This window comes from Pelodiscus sinensis, chromosome 2, assembly GCF_052426305.1.
Source record: "Pelodiscus sinensis isolate ZL-2025 chromosome 2, ASM5242630v1, whole genome shotgun sequence".
NCBI classification, from domain to species: Eukaryota; Metazoa; Chordata; order Testudines; family Trionychidae; genus Pelodiscus; species Pelodiscus sinensis.
The window spans coordinates 71,962,644-71,975,368 of record NC_143053.1 but is presented as its reverse complement, the minus strand read 5'-3'; the positions used below and the strand labels follow the sequence as shown (position 1 = coordinate 71,975,368).

The 12,725-nt window shown below is 40.7% G+C and overlaps 1 protein-coding gene across 1 annotated transcript in view; it reads left to right on the top strand.

The window, feature by feature from the left end:
• Positions 1-12,725, top strand: part of SPIDR (scaffold protein involved in DNA repair) — a 353,411-nt gene that overhangs the window by 176,099 nt on the left and 164,587 nt on the right. The window lies entirely within an intron of this gene.

The window sequence follows — 12,725 nt, the reverse complement described above, 5'->3', positions numbered from 1 at the left end:
GATCATGGGACTGAAAAAGTAAAATAAATCACTCATTACTTATTAGTAATATCATTACAATGAATGACTGGTTATCATTTCCACTGCTACCTCTTTTCTACTCCACATCTCATGTGGAATTTGTCAAAATATAATTTTGGCTGAACTGTTTTCCTTCACCAGATTGAGGACAGCATCAGGAGACTATGCATATGGTAGGGTTGTAGTACTGGGTCAGCAGTTTAGAGCCTTTTTAGGGTTGCTTCTCTCCCCACAACCCAAGAGGTACATACTAAAAAATAGAGTTTCAGAGGGATAGCTGTGTTAATCTGTAACTGGAAAAACTTAAACTGCTAAACTAAAAAAGAACTTTTTTTTCCTGCTAATATCTTTCTCATAGTCAACTTAGGTATTGCCCCAAACAGCTGTGGGTAAAAGCATCTTCAGATAGAAATGTGACTTAATTTTAACTGTATCACACTCAAATTTTTTTTTCTGGTTGTAGAACTCAAATTACTGAATAAGACAGAAAGCTTTACCGTCATTTTTACCTAGCTACATATGAAAATCTTTTCTACGCCACTTGCTTCAAGTTACAATCTATGAAATGGCAATCAGCATTTTTGGAGGAGATTCGAACATTTTAATGCAAAGATGTTAGATATTAATCCATTATTCCTACAGATGTAATCAATGATGACTTTATGTAATTGGAGCAGTAGCTGAAAGACACTTCAAACACAATTCCTAGCATGGCATTAAATATTTAGCTAATTTTTATTATTTTTCTTTCCTTTCTCTCGCTCTCTGTCTCTCTCTGTAGCTCCATAGCTCTATTTGCTTGTCCTTTCCCTCCCCCTTGAATACTTATATGTAAGTCCCCGGCCCTTCCTTTCTATTCTATGTCTTGTGTTTTGTCTCTTTTTTTCCCCCTCTGTTTCCATTGTTCCTCCTTCCAATAGTATGGATTCCCATTCCCTATCTCCTGTTTGATTTCCCCTTTTTGCATTCCCTCTGCTCTTGTTAGGCTACTAAACTGGCACTGGTTTTACACTGCTGTTGCTTACAAGGCCTGTCCTACATGCAAGTTTTGTATTGGTATAACTGTTTCAATTAGGAATGTAATTTTTTAATGAAATTTTATGCCAGTATAATCCCTAGTAGGGATGGAGTTATTTTGGTATAAAGGTGCTTATATAACAATTGCTTATTTCTCTTCCTATATGGGAGTAAATTATGCTGATATTAACACCATTATATTGGAATACTAGTCTCTGCATTAAAAGGATCTTGGGGGTAAGTTTTTATGTATGTAATCATGGCCTAGGAAGAGGGGTTTCTTGGCTGAGGAGGTCCTGTTCAGGTTTGATCAATGAGTCCATCAGCAAGTACTTCCCAGGATAAGGAATATACAAGAAATAAGCGAGGGGTAGCTGTGTCTGAATCCACATAAACAATGAGAAGTCCCGTGGATCCTTATAGACTCACTAACAGATTTTTTGGAGTATAAGCTTTCGTGGGCAAATACCCACTTTGTCAGATGCATCTGAGAAAGTGGGTCTTTCCCCACATAAGTTTATGCTCCAATAAATCTGTCAGTCTATAACAGTGTTTCTCGAACTGTGCTCCAGAGAGCTCCAGGGCTCCACGAGACATCTCCAGGGGCTCCGTGAAGTTGACAAACTGAAAAGCCTTCAAAAGCATAATTGAGAATCACTTTGAACTGATGCAATTAACACACACCGCTGGGGCTCCGCATAAATTTTTACGCATGTAAAGGGCTCCGGAGCCCAAAAAGTTTGAGAACCGCTGGTCTATAAGGTGCCACAGGACTTCAAGCTGTTTGTTTCCCAATATTCCATCTGGTAGATTATTATTGGCCAAATATCTGAATGGGGAACAACTAAAGTTCCTTATGACCAGGCCCTGTTGCATAGTGGAATGAAATTGCTGCGGCAAGTATAAGATGGCACAGTTCCCAAAATCATGTAGCCAGTGTAAATCTTTACAGACCTTCTGCAAAAACTGAAACATTATTTAAATAGAAGAAAGTAAATGTGAGTTGAATGAAGTTCAGAGATCCTGTTATAGCTGTATCTGATTCCCGCAATGGCACATTAATATATTTTTAAAATGCTTAATATAAATGCAGTGTGTATATGGTACTGCGGACTGTGCCTTTAAGGGGTTGAGCTTCCCGACAGAGTCTGAGTGGTGCACTCTGAAGCTCTTGTTCATTGTGTGCTGACCCCAAGTGTGTTTCGTGTGTATAACACACATGCACCATGCATCTGAATGTGGAACTGCTAACAAGCAGTGTCCATTGGTCTGCACATGCACAGGTGTGCATCTTGCACTCCATGCTGAGGGCTTAAGAGGTAGTATAGGCTGGTGCATCCTACTTCCTTTTTCCACTGCATGGCCTTAGTCGGACTCTCTGTGTTTGCAGATTTCTCTAGCTTTTACTAACTGTTATGTGCTAGTTCAAGCCTTTATGTTCTTTTATTTTCCTTGTAGGGCTTGCAAGGAAGTAAAACAGGAAAATAACAGAACACCACCAATCATCACCTACCATGCAATGGATGTTTAAAGGGAAGGTTTAGAGTCTCATGACTAGGTTGGACCTCAGCATATGCAACATTTCCTTTGTGGTGTCAGCCTTTGTGTGTTCCATAATCTTTGCAAGGGTGAGGGAGAAGGTTATCTGGCCGGGTGGAGGGCTGAGTGCCTAGCCAGAGATTTTGACCAGCCAGATACCAGGACGATAAGGAGAGCACAGAATGGGACAGTGGAAATCAGAGAGGCTTTGAAGGAAAGTTTTATGAATTGCCAGTTTTAAGACTCATGCACATTGCTCTCAATGAAGTGCTCCTGCATTCAATTGTTTTCCTGTAATCCCCCACTCTACCACTGCAGTACAATCAATGAAGAAAGAGATTGTTGTTCAAAAATCATGCTTTTTTATGTAGGGAATACAGCAGGGAAATAATAGAAGTCCAGGGTGGGAACCTGAAAGGGGGAGGGGCAAGCTCAGAAACATGAGAAGGACAGCCTTTTGCCTTCCTAGGTCCTGGAGGTTAACACTGCCCTTGAGTGCCCTTGAGTTCTCCTCCTCCCATGTCCTGGGACCTTTGGGAGTGTAGTCTGTAGAACTGGGAGAGGAGGGAAAGTTGTTATGCACAGTGTGGAACAGGGTTCTAGGGTTGAGTGGACTTGTTCTTCAAGCAAGCAGCCAGATGCTCCATTACTGTTACAAGGGAGGCAAAGATACTATCCTGTTGCCTTGCCTGCAACTCCCTGCGCGCTCTCTTCTGCTGTTCTTGACGTGAACTTGTCCTGGCACTCGGCTAGCATCTCTTCTAAGAGCGTATTCATCCAGTCCATTTGTTCCTTGAACATATCTTCCCTTGACACTTGCGCCAGGCAGACAGTTTGTGTAGGCAGTGAATACACAGTTGGAGTACGCAGTGAGCTGGCTAGGATTGCCAGATGGTTTAACCAAAAATACCGATCCCTTCCCCCTCCCCCCAAAAAAAAACCACTGGGGAAAAAAATTCTGTTCGAAGGGGGGGAAAAAAAGGCCTGGGGGAGATCAAAGTTGTTGAGCAAAAAACCCATCATGGCCCCTTTAAGAACAGGGGCTGGGCTTTGCCTTTCTTAACAGGCTGCCAGTGTAGCCGCAGAATGAGGGTAACAGCAACAACAGCTTTTACTGAGCATGCTCAGTTGCACTACACATGCTTAGTACGCCCTAGGTATGACTTTCTGAGAGACAGCTGTTTGCAACACTACGACGGCCATCTTCTCTGCCGTCTCTCCCTGCTCCGGACCAGACAGTTCCCCTGCAGAACCAGATCCAGGGAGGGAGAAAGCGAGCGGGCTGGGCCCGGTTGCTTAGGGTTACCAGGTGTCTGGTATTGACCCCGATAATCTGGTATTTTCGCCTCCTGGCCAGTAAAAAATCAGAAAATACCAGACATTTTAGGTGTCCAGTATTTTCTGAAATTTTTTTACCGGACAGGAGGTGCAAATACTGGACTGTCCGGGTCAATACTGGACACCTGGCAACCCTAGAGCTGGCTGCTGTTCCTGCTATAACGAAAAGTTATATGGGTACATGTTACAGGAAATGCATTATGTTACACCTAACCAAAATCTGTTAGCATACAGCGATGGTCTCCGTAAAGAAAATGGATATGTGTTGTGTGCAAAGCCAAAGTTTTGCTTTAAAGAGGCCATTGTACAGCAGATACCCAGTAGAGTTCTCAAGGGAACCTCTAGACTCTCACGGAGGCAGGCATGGTAAGGGGCCTGCCCCGGCATGATCCTGCAGGCAGGAGGGGAAGGAGAGGGTTGGCTCCTACAGGCGGGATATGGGAGACTGGTCATCAACAACCATGGGCTCAAGACCTGTTGGTGTCTGATGCCTGCCTCACTATTTCTTTCCATCTTTCCCTGTCCAGTGCGAAGTGGCTTCGTTTCTGTAGAATAGCTCCGCATCAATCTACTATATCATCTCCCCATTCTCTGTGAGGTCTGCCTCTCCTATTCGGACCATCCATTATGCCGAATACCCAGGGTCTTGACTTTTTGCTCATCATTCATTCTGCAGATATGCCCGAATAGCTGTAACTTCCGTTGTATAACCTTCTGCAGTACGTTTTCTTTTGGCTGTACCTTCCTATATAATTCCTCATTGATGACCTGAATCCATTCTATTCTCAGGATCTTTCTAGAACAACTCCTCTCGAACGCCAGTATCTTTCTCTTAGAATCTTTCATTATCACCCATGTCTCACATCCATACAACATGCTCCTAAATACACACGTTTCAAGATGCTTAGCTTTGTTCCTAAGCTAATCGCTTTACTTTTCCAGATCTTATCCATCACCTTCAAACTCACTCTTGCTTTCGCTATATTAGTTGCTATTTCCTTCTTACAGTCTGAACAGGATAAACTTAAAAAACAACAAATAGTCTGATAGCATTTTAAAGACTAACAAAACATGTAGATGGTATCATGAGCTTTCATGTGCCCACGAAAGCTCATGATACCATCTACATGTTTTGTTAGTCTTTAAAATGCTACCAGACTATTTGTTGTTTTTAAGTTTATCATTTTAATGTAACTGGACAAGAACAGTGATCCCAGAGTATTTCCCCAACTTGGATTTCATAGTTGTAGTAAGTTCAGATGTATCTGCTGCTTTCTCAACCTAAGTTTGCATATAGGTAAGTATAGATCTAACTTCACTTTCCTGTTTGGTTGGGTACACTCTTCGTTAGATAATAGAGAAGCATTTTGCCCATGTCACTTATTTTCCAAATGAGGCGGCCTTTTAAAAAATGCTATCACAAAATACCTCAGCCTGTTTGATAATGATAAAGTAGCAGCTTGGGCTTGTTCTATTAATGAAACAGAAGAAATGTGTGTTCCCAAATTTAGTGCTAACAGAAAAAGAACTATCATTTGCATTCTTTTGTTCCTCATAAACTTTACAAAAGTCATAAAAAGTAAGGATGAGACATCTTTTGCAAAACCTCAGTTCCTCTACGTGCTCCACTGATAAAGGCCAGTTCTCTGAATCAGAGGTTGATCAGTCAGGCCAGGATCAACAAGAGAGATTGTTTTCCTACAGAGCCCTTTGATACAATGTCTACATTTAAAAATATCAATATAATAGCCATTCAACCAGACAAAGAGGAAGAAAAGAAATCAACAGGCAAATCCTCACTATCAAAAAAAAAAGGAGTGTGCACTGTCTTTACATTCTTCCTTTGAAGATGTTATAATAGCAGACTGGGAGAATCCTGATAAGAGAAAGGACACTCAGCCAGCAGATAAAATTCTACAAAAGTTCCAAAGCCAGCATGATGACTATTTCTAAAGTAGATACAGCAGTAGCCTCAAAGCAAAGATATCATCTTACCATCTATAGATGATTACTTTCTCAAGATCATGCAGTTAGGAAAATTGAAGCTACCTTAAGCAGAAACTGAAGCAGCTTGCAGCCTTCTGAAAAGCATTTATTACCCCCACATATTTTGATAAAACAGCCTCTCTGTCCCATTAAAATGACTTAAAAAGAAGCCAAAGCTTAAAATCAATATAATTTTCCCTCCATTGATTCTCAGACCTGGTCAACACTACAAAGTTAAGTATCCATAAGCCACCTTGTGTCAACCTATTTGTGCATGTTCTGCCTACATTTGTCTCCCAGTGTGATAAGCTCTCTATTATGCCTACAAAGTAATACTGCCTACCCAAATAGCTTGAAGCAGATGTCACAGTTGTGAACTCCACAGTCCAGGGGTTACACTGACTGAAAGACCTCTCTGCCTTAAAAGCCCTGCAAATTTTTGAAATGCCTTTTCCTGATTGTCCAGATTAGCAAGAATATCTAGCAGCTCTACGCAGTTATGTGCAACAGTCCAATTGACTGATTCTTCAGCCTGCACAATCCAGAAACACATTGGCTTGGAGTAGACAGAAAATATTGGATCTCCTGGACCTGAGAGGAGAAGAGGCTGTACAAACCTAGCTACAGCAGGCTTGCCATAGAAATGTGGACATATATGAGCAAATTGCATAGGGTGTGCAAGACAATGAGTACAATGGGGATCCGCAGCAGCAGTGTATGAAAGCAAAGGAATTGCCAACAGGCATACCAGAAGACCAGGAAAGCCAATAGTTGATCCAGTGCTGAGCCACAGACCTGCTGACTTTACTAAGCACTCTTGGTAGAGACCTCACCACTGCCTTGCAAACCATCGTGGCTGCTTCTGAGGAGCCTGAATCTGAGGCCTCTGATGTGAACAGCAAAGCTGAATAGGAAGACGAGGATAAGGGGACATTTGAACTAGGACTTGTTTGAGACTCCACCATGGTCCACTCAGTCCTGGAAGTTGAACATAGGCAACCCTGATGCAGGCAAAAGAGCCTTGAGAATCTGTGCTTATTTCCCATTACAGTGTTGGCACCTTCGAAATAGCAGGACTCAGATATCAACTTTTAATTTTTTTACTCATACAGTGGTTGCTGTAGAACAAAGAGGGGTTGTCGTTATCTGCTTTTAATTTCTCTGTACAGTTAAGCAGGGGACCATGTGGAATGTTGTTTATGTATACAGAGATGCCCCTTGAATACTTCTGAGTAATCCAGTGCAACTTTTGTGGAGAAACTCTGCAATCCTCTCTTGAAAGTGTATAGGAGTGACAGCCTTATTCCTTCCTGTGCAATAGAACACTTTCCAGTGCCAGTGGGTGATCACTTTGGCTGGTACCATTTGAGTACACAGCCTATGCGCCTAGGTGGCTTTGAGAAATCACATAAAACAGTGCTTTTTATGCCTTTGATCCCATCATGAGTGGTGTTTGGATTAAGGATGTTAAATATCCAGTACTTTACTAGTTGAGTAGTCAGTGGAATTTTCACATTCCTCCTTTATACGTCCACATTGAGCTCTTCTGACAGCGGTTGTATATGGCTGTTCAATCTCAGCAGACAGCATCTCCACCTCTGCCAGCCACCCAAGTGGCAACTTTTTCTTCAGTGTCTCTCAGCTATTGTGCCGGACACAACAGGCAGCTATAACCATTAGGATATTTTTCTCACTGAGATCCAGTTGTATGAGTAAACTAAAGCGGAGCCCCTTCAGTCTACCAAAAACTCTGTCATTCTGTGCCTGCTGAGTTGGTAGCTGAATATTTCTTAGTGCTGTGGAGATAGCTGATGTTTGGCTTCATGAACTAGTGGAGTGAGGAGTAGGCTTGGTCCCCCAGAATCACTGTTAGCATTTCAACATCACCAATGGTAATCCACCAGTCGAGAAAGAAAGTCCCTGCTTGTAGCTTTCCGAACAGCTCTGTTCTTAAAGATGCATTTTATGATCAGTCCGCATGGATGTTGGTGAAGCATCCCAGGTAATCTATGAATGCTAGCATAACCATAGAAGAAAAGCCCTTTCTGTTGATGTACTCCTTGGTAATATGGTCTGATTCCCAAATAGGGATATGCATGGCATTTATCACTCCACTGCAGTTCAGAAATCCCATGGCTGCAGATATATCCATTATGTCCTGCACATTGCCTGGAATCTCAGTGCTAGGTAGCAGGAGACAGTTAATGATCGTGTACACTTTGTATGACAATGATTCCATGGTAGATTTTGCAAAATGATTTCCCACTGACAGTTCAGTAGCGGTTCAGTATTGCAGGTTTCCACTGTGTGATCGCCACTTGCTTTTCTACTGTTGGTGGTGTTCCTGTTTTGTTGTCCATGCTCTGGAGGTGTGGGCGAACTTGGCACATAGTTCCAAGGCCTTTCATATCCAAAAGTTCTTCAGCTCCTGCTTGTCATGCCAAACCTATATTACCATGCCATCTCACTAGTCAGTGTTAATTTTTCAGGCCCAGAGTAACAAGCACTCCAGCATTTGCAACTGCTCCATGAATGCTATAAACAGTTTTGAATTAGATCTTGCTCTGTCACATCTGACCTCTTAGAAACTGTTATGTTCCCTGGGGCTGCCCTTGTGGCTATGCAAATACTGGAGGATCATGTGTCCTGTGTTTGCAGTGCTCCTAACAATCACGAAGAGCTGTCCAGGTCTTAAGCTTCTGTTTCAAATGGCAGACAGCAGGAGGTCCTTTATAGGTATAGAATTTTCAAAATAGGTAGATGTATGGAATAGAGTGCATAAGAAGGTGGTGAAAATTGTATGATGGGAATGTGACGCCTTTCTCCAAGTTTCTCCTCTGTGACTTGTTTGTGCTGTACCAAGCATTGCCAAAATTTCCCAAACAGTGTGCTGGACATTGGAGAGCTGCATGTTGAGATACCTGCTCATGGTGCATTGCACATCGATACAAGTGTTACTGCTGAGTATAATAAGGTACTGATGCAAGACACAAACTGTGCATGTACACAAGTGATATATTAATTGCAGCGAGTGGCTTCATGCCAACACAATTTGCATCAGCAAAAGTTTGTAGTTTGGATGTGACCGCAGAAAGCTATATCTAGCAAGGGCACAATCTCTAGTATAACCAGTGCTTTCATATCCATTTTGACAGAGTAATACTAAGGCTTTTGCCCATTTTAAAAAGGAAAGATAAATTAATCATACCTCAGAGGAGAAACTTAGCATGTTTTGGTTTGGATCCTATAGAAGAAGAAGAAAAACTATAAACCTGTTACTTGTACTGCCATTCAAATATATCTTAAAAGAACTGAACAGGTAGTTATCAGTATTATTTGTGTCCATGCGTTCAAGATGGAAAAGGTAAATAATTAAATCTTTTTTAGCTAGACTGATAAATAATATGTTTATATTAGGCTTGTGCATAAGTAGGTCAGATGATATCAGGACAGAGTTGAAAAGGACTTGTGGACATCTTTGAGATGCCATTCTTGTGGGAATGGGGAATTCAGAAGTTAGCAGAAAATGAAAGTACAAGGTTGTGTGTAATATATAAGTTTTGAGACCTAACCATGCAGTTGTGGAATAGTAACTGTACAGTATTTGAGAGTGATGATTAGCTAAGTCATTCTGTGTCATCTTAGTGGTACTTGTAATTATCTAGAAGGTTAAAATTATATGGGTTTTGTTTTAAAATTCTATAGTTATTAGTCTAAATTACTATAATGTGAAAGGGCAGTCTTCAACAACTATTGTTTATATTTGTCAGATTGGAATCAGTAAAGTGCTAGCTCAGGGTATATCTACACTACCCCCCTAGTTTGAACTAGGGGGGATAATGTAGTCATACGGAGTTGCAAGTGAAGCCCGGGATTTGAATTTCCCGGGCTTCATTTGCATGAAGCCGGCCGGCGCCATTTTTAAATGCCGGCTAGTTCGGACTGCGTGCCGCGCGGATACACGCGGCATGAACTAGCTAGTTCAGATTAGGCTTCCTAATCCGAACTAGCTGTACACCTCGTTCCACGTACAGCTAGTTCAGATAGGAAGCCTAATCTGAACTAGCTAGTTCGTGCCGCGTGTAGTCACGCGGCACGCAGTCCGAACTAGCCGGCATTTAAAAATGGCGCCGGCCGGCTTCATGCAAATGAAGCCCGGGAAATTCAAATCCCGGGCTTCATTTGCAACTCCATATGACTACATTACCCCCCCCTAGTTCGAACTAGGGGGGTAGTGTAGACATACCCTCAGTGATCTAGTGCTACTGTATTATATGATCTCTCCTGAGCTGGGTGTGTCAGTCCTGACTCTATAGTCCTACGTCAGTAGAAACTTTAAGGTCAGAGGATGTACCGTGTATTGTTCTTAAATTATTGCTGAGCTGTAGAGGGAGTCTTAACCAAAAGTATGAGTCAGTTCATCAGGGAACATTTCAATGTTAATAAGAAAGGAAGGGCATGTAAGAAGATAACTGCAATACATATTCAGGGAATGACTTGTTATGCTGTTATTTAACACCAGTTATAGCATAAGAACATACATAAGAAGGGCTGTACTGGATCAGACCAAAGGTCCATCTAGCCCAATATCCTCTCTTATGACAGTGGCCAATGACAGGTGCCTCAGAGTGAATGAAGATAATAAGTGGTCATAAAGTGATCCACCCCTGATCACCCATTTCTAGCCTCTTGCAAATAGAGGTTAGGGACATGATTCCTGCCCATCCTGGCTAATAGCCATTGGTAGACCCATCCTCCATGAATTTATCTTGGTCTTTTTTGAATTCTGTTATAACCTTGGTCTTCACAATATGGCAGAGTTCCACAGGTTGATTGTGCGTTGTGGGAAGAAATACTTCCTTTGTTTTAAACCTGATTCTTATTAATTTACTTTGGTTATTGCAAGTTCTTGTGTTAAGAGGAGTAAATAAGTCCTGATTTTATAGACCTCTATCATAGACTCCTTAGTAATGTCTTTTCCAGACTTGACATCTCTTTCTTGCTTGTTTGTGGGCACAGGTAATTTCAGTGAGCTAGCCCAATATTAGACTGTGGTATTTAGATTTCAAGGTATATTAATTGAATTTGTATGTAATTGTGCTCACAATCTGAGATACAGAAATGTCAGCTTTTAAATATCAGTCCTAAATTGTCAAAAAAAAAAAAAAAAAAAAAAGCTGTTTTAATTTGCTCTCTTAAGTTATTGGGGTAAGAGGGGAAAAAATAGATATGTCCAAAATTTTAACTAATATGACTCATTAAAATGTGGTATCCTGGTACTGTGCAAATGTTATTCACTCTTGAATATATAATACAGTTTAATCTGTTTGTTGAGGGAGAAAAACATTTAGTCAGAATGAAAATTTCTTAATAATGATGCAGAAAAGATGTTCTAAATTTTAAAATTTAATAATGTGTACTGTTTTATTAAACTAAAAGCTCTGTACTAAACACTTTCCAGCACGTACAAGTAAGGAAATTCCAAGCATTCTGCAGTGACAGATACTATTAGTGGGTAGTTGTCCACTGACGTCAAAACAGAGAATGGCAAACAGCTTGAGGAGCTTGGTTCATGTCATAAAAAAATGCATAGTCTTGGATAAACTCTGTGTTAGCAACAGAGCTATCAATGATATATGGGCAGCTTCACATGCATTCCCATGTGCATTCAATTCAATTCTACATTCCAGATTTTATTTAATGAGCAACTGATGGAGCCAAGACCTGGCATTGTACAAAATACCATAGCTTGTTTTATCCAGTCATGAAGGAAAAACAAGATGCACAAGTTCAGAATTAACACAGGATTATTACAGAGTTGTGACGATTATTCCTCCGATAATTATTCCAAATAACATATTCGGGATGTGTAAAAAGATGCTTAATTTGTAAAGAATTTGTGCCAAAATTTCTGCAACAGTTTAACCACTAAAAAGTTCAGTTTCAATTTAATGTGAGTGGCTCAAATGTGTAAAGCATGCAGAATTATCAGGAGGCAATTCATCTTTTTATTTACATTTTGGAAAAAATGTTTCCTTTAGTTGCATTGTTTGAATAACGTTGCTGTTTCTTTTTTATATATATTTCTTCGGCTTTACTATAGAGAGATAGTTTAAAGCGATGTCCCATTGATATAGTTGGTGGGGTGTTGGAGTAGTGTGATGCTATACAGTTAAGGGTACATTTGCACAAACAGATTTGTGCATGTAATGTGGCGTGTGGTTATTCTTGTCCCTGGATTTCTCAGGCTCTTCGTATAAATGTTTTTTATGTAAAATTAGTGCAGTGTATGCCCTTTGTGTTATGAATATGTTATTTGGCAAGGCAATAGATTAAATTGGAGTTTTTCAGTTTCCCTTTGAGACAAAGACATGCTTTCTTGGACCCCCTCCCACCAAAACTTCTTATTTTAACTATAGGGATGCAAAATTTAATATCTGTAGCCATAATTTAACAAATAAAAAAAAATCTGAAAGTGAATTTGTTGGAATCTGCTGCCCAAAATGAATCAGTAAATCTCCCTTTGCTGATGCATTTAATGTCTCAGAAAAATATGCACTTATGTGGTTAATTAGAAGACTTTACTCACTTCTAGTGTTTTGTAAGTTGTGCCACTGTTTTTAGGGCATTTTTTTGCAACAAGAGCATGGTGGTATATAAGGGATTGAAATTGTGAGCCATTAGGTGCAGTGTTGGGCATATGTTGGACCAAGCATGTATTCTTGCCAACCACTGAATTGACACCATCTATTCAGATGGCTATATCTGACTCCCAGTAAATGTGGAAGTCTGCCAGCTTCCTGAAATATCCTGAATAAACATTT